Source organism: Trichomycterus rosablanca, chromosome 10, assembly GCF_030014385.1.
Source record: "Trichomycterus rosablanca isolate fTriRos1 chromosome 10, fTriRos1.hap1, whole genome shotgun sequence".
In the NCBI taxonomy this organism is placed as follows: domain Eukaryota; kingdom Metazoa; phylum Chordata; class Actinopteri; order Siluriformes; family Trichomycteridae; genus Trichomycterus; species Trichomycterus rosablanca.
In genome coordinates, this window is record NC_085997.1 from 36761075 (window position 1) to 36768417 (window position 7343).

Genomic DNA, 7343 nt, shown 5'->3' on the forward strand with positions numbered 1-7343 from the left:
ATGTCATTGTCACTGCAGTGCTGAGAATGATCCACCACCTAAATAATACCTGCTCTGTGGGGGTCCTGTCCATTGAAGAACAGGGTGAAAGCAGGTTAAAACAGTATGTAGAGAAACAGATGGACTACAGTCAGTAATTGTAGAACTACAAAGTGATTCTATATGGTAAGTGGAGCTGATAAAATGGACAGTGAGTGTAGAAACCAGGAGGTGGTTTTAATGTTATGGCTGATTGGTGTATATTTACTATTTCTGTGCCTTTGTTATAAAAATCATCTAAAAGTATCTATAAAAAATTTATTTTAATGTCTGTTGTCTATCATTTCACGATTAAACTTACAATCACTGTTTTGTGTGTTTTTAAACCATTTTGACTTTCTTACATTTACTTTGACTTTTATTTGATGTCAGACAGGATGAACCTGAGATATTTCACGTTTTATCTGCTCGACTTCATTTCATTTATTAATAAACATCCATTCCTGCATTTCAGGCCTGCAACACATTCCAAAAAAAGTTGGGACAGTAAAGCATTTACCACTTTGTAATGTTGCCGTTCCTTTTCACCACTTAAAAGATGTTTTGGCACCGAGGAGACCAAGTGATGTAGTGTTTCAGCTAACACGTCCTAAGATGTGTAACAGTACGGGGGGTCGTCGTTGTTTCAATATTCTCCACACATTCTCTATTGGGGACAGATCAGGACTGCGGGGAGGCCAGTCCAGTACCCGTACCCTCTTCTTCTGCAGCCATGCCTTTGTAATGTGTGCAGCAGGTGGTTTTGCATTGTCTTGTTGCTGGACGTATCTGGTACCAGGACGTTACCAACAGGGTCCTTCAACGTTCAGCTGCATGGTGCAAAGATGGATCCTCATACAGCGCATCCTGGTGCCGTCTGTTCCACGGGTAAACGATTTAGAAAGCTTTAAACCACAATGAAAAAGAAACAAATCATTAAAATATGATGGCATGTGATGAGATTATTATATTATTATTTGATTATATATAAAGAATTGATTTGGTGATTCTGTGACCGTTTTAACAGGCCTGACTGCTAAATGTGGACTCGTTGGCACACTGCGGGCAGAACTCGAGCGAATCACACAAACGCATCTGTGTTGCTTTTGCTTACTCTGTGTTCCCGTTTCTGGCACCGGAATCGATAATGAAAGCTTTAAGAGTTTCCTCCCGCTGCCCCCCGGGAAGCATTAAGCCCACTCTCACAGGTTCTTCCTCCAGTTATCTATCTATTCATCCATCTATCCACTTATCAATCCACTCAAAACAACCCTGTTTCTCTTTCACTGCAGTTTTGGTATCGGCCTTGAAATGACATTTAAATCTTACTTAAAATGTTCACCGGTGAATCATCAAATAATGGAACCACCCTGAGAAGATCAGTGCACCTACACACAGCAGGATGCAGGTTAGAATTAAACTGGTACTGGCAATCATGCCCTGAATATATCTACATGTTCTAATTAGTAATTAATTATGTATTAATATTTCTAGTGTAAATGAACAGTTTTCTCCCACATTCCCCCTTTTTGTCATTTTATGATTTACGATTGAGACTGTACGCATTGCAAGCAATTGAGGGTTAAGGGTCTTGCTTAGGGGCCCAACAGTGGCAAACTGGCTGATGTGGGTCTTAAACTAGTGACTAGTCCTGTACTTTAACTGCTGAACTACCACTGCCCTAATAACGGCAGCACTTATTTACATTTTTGGCATTTTGCAGACTTTTTACATCCAAAGTGACTTACAGTACTGTGACAGTATGTTGTCTAAGCAATTAAGTGTTAAGTGCCTTGCTTAGGGCCCAATAGTGACTTGAACCGGCAACCTTTTGATTGCTAGTCCAATACCTTAACCTCTAGGCTACAACTGCCCCTTTATTATTATTATTATTATTATTATTTATTATATTATTTATTATTATATTATTATTAATTATAATATTATTATATTATATTATTATGCTATTTTTATTATTATTATTATTAATTATATTATTATATTATTATTATTATATTGTTATTATTATATTATTAGATAGATAGATTATTTATCTCAAAGGAATTATATTATTATTATTATTATATGTATTATTATTATATTATTATTACTGTTTTTATTACTATTATTATATTAGTAGTATATTATTATTATTATTTTGTTTTATTATATTATTATTATATTAATAGTATATAATTATTATATTATTATTATTATGTTTTATTATATTATTGTTATATTATTACTATATTATTATTATAATTACTATAATATTATTATTATTTATATTATTATGTTATTAATATTATTTATTATTATAAGTATTATTATTATTTATTATTATGTTATTAAGAGCTTTGGGGGATCTGAATAGCAGAAAGCTTGACATAGTGGCCTGTTTTTATTGTTAATTTATTAAAATACTGTTTTGTAGTGTTAGTGCTCTATAAATCCTACTGTGCACACAGAGACTTTACGAGATAAAAAAAACTGCACTTAAATACAATAAATGAACATTTCTGATTGGATATTTTGGCTGATACTACCGATACCTTAACAAAACAAGCCTATGAACGTGGTTTCAGATTACTGATCATCCTGAACTCCCTCAGGCACACAAGTGTGAAAGGAAACCTGGTCTCACAGAGACGGCAAACAAATCCACTAATTTAAGTTAATAAATGTTAATGACAGGTGAAGTAACCGAACCTTGCTGGGTGAATGCACCAGGTCCTTTTTCCTCCTGGTTTTCATTTCACATTTGAGCTAGGACGTGTTCAAAAAGCATTACCAAGCCTCCTCACCTACTGCAGTGTAACATGGGATTTATTTCCTGGCAGGATCCCGAATGTCCTGCTGAATTATTGAATATGAATCCAGAGTAAACAGACGTGCTGTGATCAGATGCGAGCCACACTAGCTCCTGTGTTCTGTCTCTCTACCTTTATGTAAAGCTTTATGTGAATTTATTTGTGCATAATAAATGCTGTCCTTGTTTCCCTGTACATTCAGACCCCAAACACACATGGTTTTTACTTAATATAGCCAAGCCTCACAGTCTGAGGTCCATGCAGGTAATTGGTTGATCCATGTTGTGCACAAGGGTCTGCAAAAAAACAACAGCAGGTCTACACAGCATTGGCTGCATCAGGACCTGGACAACTTGCAGTTATTGTAGGAGCAATTAATCCTAAACGGAATGTAACATCATCAGTCCACGTTCTGAAGCTGAGGTGGAATTTATGCTATGAGGGATCTTCGAAAAGTTTCCTCACTTTTATATTGTGGTTATAAGTGGTGAGGGAGGGAGGAGGAGTAATCGGTCGTGTCGGAGTGACTGAGAGACGCTTATAGTCCGGATTTAGCTCCATCTGGACGTTCAAAGAAGCTTTAAGGGGAAGAAGATTTATCATGTGATGACGATGCGAGAGCAGCGCTGCATCAGTGGCTACGCACTCAACCAAAAACATTTTTTATATATATATTTTTTTTAATTATGCATTTTCTCCCCTTTTTCTTCGTCCAACTGCCCGATTGCATCATGCTTCCTCTCCACCAATGCCGATCCCCGCTCTGATTGAGGAGAACTAAGCTAAACCATGCCCCCTCCGACATGTGGGCAGCAGCCATATGCATCTTGTCACCTACACTTTGACGAGTGCAGTGTGGATCAGCGCTGTGTACAGAGAGACACACCCTGGCAGCACTCTTTTCTCATCTCTGTGCAGGCGCCATCAATCAGCCAGCAGAGCTCGTAATTGCATTCGCCAGCTCCGGTGTTCCAGCGTGTGTTTTTACCACCGCGCCACCTGAGCGCTCCAAAAAACATTTTGTGCTGATAGCATTAAAAAGTTGGTACGACGCTGGGAAAATACATCATAAGGTGACGATGTAGAAAAGTTATGAAATTTGTTTTTTATTCTTAATAAAGAACTTTTTGAAGAACCCTCATTAATAAGGTATTTACTTGCAGTCAGTTACCTAATTACAGTTATTAGATTTGTTTTTCTTATCAAATTAAAATCACTAAGCAAGATATTAAAACACACACGAATAATTAATATTGTTATTAAAGTTACAGTGAGAGTTTCATATAGGGGTTGTATTATTTCTAAAATTAGTTAGAAATTTTACACACACACACACACACACACACACACCCACACCCTGAATCCATCACTTCTCAAACATAAACCCAGGACTGTAATCTGTATGTGAGTGGGTGAGTAAGACGAGCTTCACCTCCCGGTTTGGTCTGAGAGGATCTTTACTTTAAAACTCGAGCACGTCTCCAGGTCTGTGGTGTAAAACGACCCCGTTAAGGTGTGAAAATGACTGAAGGGTACAAAATGAGAAGAGTCGGAGGGTGAGAAACAGGGGAGAATAGGGGCTCTGCTCGGAGATAATTGGGTGTTGTCATGAAACAGGATGAGGTGGTGTGACTTAAGCCCTGTTCAGAGGGGGTTTGTTTTACATGGGGAGGAGTCGTCACACACCGCAACATCTACTGAATTATTAAAGTACCTGATGTTATTAGTACTTACGGTGGTGAGGAAAATATTGATTCTGTTTTTTTACTCTATTTAGAACCACATTGAATTAGACACGCTGCAGTTTATTTTCAATCTCACCAGAGCATCTATACTGGGTTCAGGTCAGGACTTCAGTTCATTTATATACACAAGGGCTCTTTAAAAACTCTATTTATTAAGAATAAAGAACAAATAACATCACTTTTCTACATCATCACCTTCAGTGTTGTACCCATGGCTGGATTACTGACCGGGCCAGTGGGGCCAGCGCCCAGGGGCCCTTGAGGTCAGGGGGCCCCGGGGGGGCCCTGGCCCAAAACATTTTGCGATGCCTATCAACATTTATAATACAATATATTTTTATTTCCGAGGGCCCTCCATTTTAAGGATCCTCTGACTATTAGGGACTTTGACCCCAGGGCCTCTTGGGGGCCCTAGCCATGCTTTTGGGGCCCCTAGCCATGCTTTTGGGCCCTAGCCATGCTTTTGGGCCCCTTATGAAAATGGATGAGGCGTTGTGGCACTGCTCTGACTTCGACTTCTGGCTATTAGGGGTCCTAGGAAAGAGGGGGGCATATTTTTAGAGGGCCCTGGTTATGAGAGCCCCTACCAGGGGGCCCTAGAGAAGAGCAGGGCATACCATTAGAGGGCCCTTGATCACGAGGGCCCCTGCTATGGGGCCCTTGACTTCCATAGAAGTCGTTTACCATGGCTCCTTGACTTTCTAGGGACCTACAAATTGCCAGGCAAGCTACCATATTTCATATTTCATTCAGGATTAGGATGCGCCAAAACCGCCTGAACTCACTGTCACTTCTGGCCATTGAACAAGATTTGGTCAGACAGCTTAATTTTGATGAATTAGTGGATGACTTTGCAAGAAAGAAGAGTAGAAAGAAACTTATATAAAATAGATTCTTGTGTTAGTGTTAGTTATTGACAGGTTGTTTAATGTATTAATTTATTTATGTTTTTGGAGAGGGGGTGGGGGGCGCGGGGTGGGGGGTGGGGCCCAGACTATCCTTAATCCGTCCTTGGTTGTACCAACTTTTTAATGCCGTCAGCAAAAAATGTTTTTGGTTGAGCTCGTAGCCACTGATGCGCCATTGCTTTCACATCATCATCACATGAAAATCTTCTTCCCCTTAAAGCTTCTTTGAGCGTCCAGAAAGGGGGAAATCAGATGGAGCTAAATCCAGACTATACGTGTCTCTCAGTCTCTCAGACACGACCCATTACTCCTCCCACCCTCATCACTTATAACCACAATATAACAGTGAGGAACTTTTTTGAAGATCCTCGTAGAATGGATGTAAAAAGTAAACTCACCCTGATTGCTGGTAACTAGTACATTTTAACTGCAACTTTAATTTAGTAACTGTAATATTAATAACAGTTAGTAACTAAAACCTTATTAATAACTCAAAGTACTTTGAATGTATCAGCTGCAACCTCCAATGTAGCAGAAATTTGACTAAATTAACATAACTTATGTTTTAATTTACAACCCCAAATCAGAAAAAGTTGGGACAGTATGGAAAATGCAAATAATAAAAACACAGTTTCTTACTTTAACTTTTATTTGATGTCAGACAGGATGAACCTGAGATATTCCATCTTTTATCTGCTCAACTTCATTTCATTTATTAATAAACATCCATTCCTGCAGTTCAGGCCTACAACACATTCCAAAAAAAGTTAGGACGGGGGCAATGTAGCACTAGTAATGAGGTGAAAAAACTAAATAATTAATTGTTTAATGATATTATGCACTGTAGGGGTTGTTTTTAAACATTTCAATCATTTTTTCACACATTTGTGGACAAACTGGATCCTCTGATCATCTTTACTCATCAGAGACTCTCAGCCTTTCCTGGATGCTGCTTTTTTTACCAAACCATGATTAAAATTACCTGTTTAATATCACATCATTATTTAGTTTTTTCACCTCATTACTAGTGCTACATTGCTCCCGTCCCAACTTTTTTTGGAATGTGTTGCAGGACTGAAATGCAGGAATGGATGTTTATTAATAAATGAAATGAAGTTGAGCAGATAAAACATGAAATATCTCAGGTTCATCCTGTCTGACATCAAATAAAAGTCAAAGTAAATGTAAGGAACTCTGTGTTTTTATTATTTGCATTTTCTGTACTGTCCCAACTTTTTCTGATTTGGGGTTGTAATTTGACTTGAATTTACTCAATATGCAGCTTGATGGCTCAGTGGGTAGCGCTGTGCTCTCATAGCAAGAAGGTATTGAGGTGATTCCCAGGTAGAGTTTGCATGTTCTCCCTGTGTCCACACACGTGGTACAGAAATATGAGGAATGCATATGGAAGGGAAGCCCTTGTACAAACTGTGCCAGGTTTGGTATGCAGACCAGATCATCCGTGACAACGCATAAATATGGGAACAGTTGAAAAGTTTAAATAAACAGAATAAATAACAGTAGATGTAACTTCAGCTCCACAACAGTGAATGCAGTTTTAATTGAATAACTTTATTGAACTGAACTGTAAACTTGCTTAAATCTTTTAAAATGAGCTGAAAGTCTGGAACTACAGATTCACACAGCAAATAAACATCAAACCCCAAAGTCAGAATGATGCACAGAACAAAATGAGATGGATGATAGCTACAAAATCTGAAACGTGTACGTTTACATGTAGAAAATCAAACGCATTATCGCAGATCCAACAATTATTAGACAAGAAATATTAAATCTGAAAAGATCCTGGTGGTAAATAATTACAATCTGACCAAAATACAAGAACAGAACAAAAAAAAACA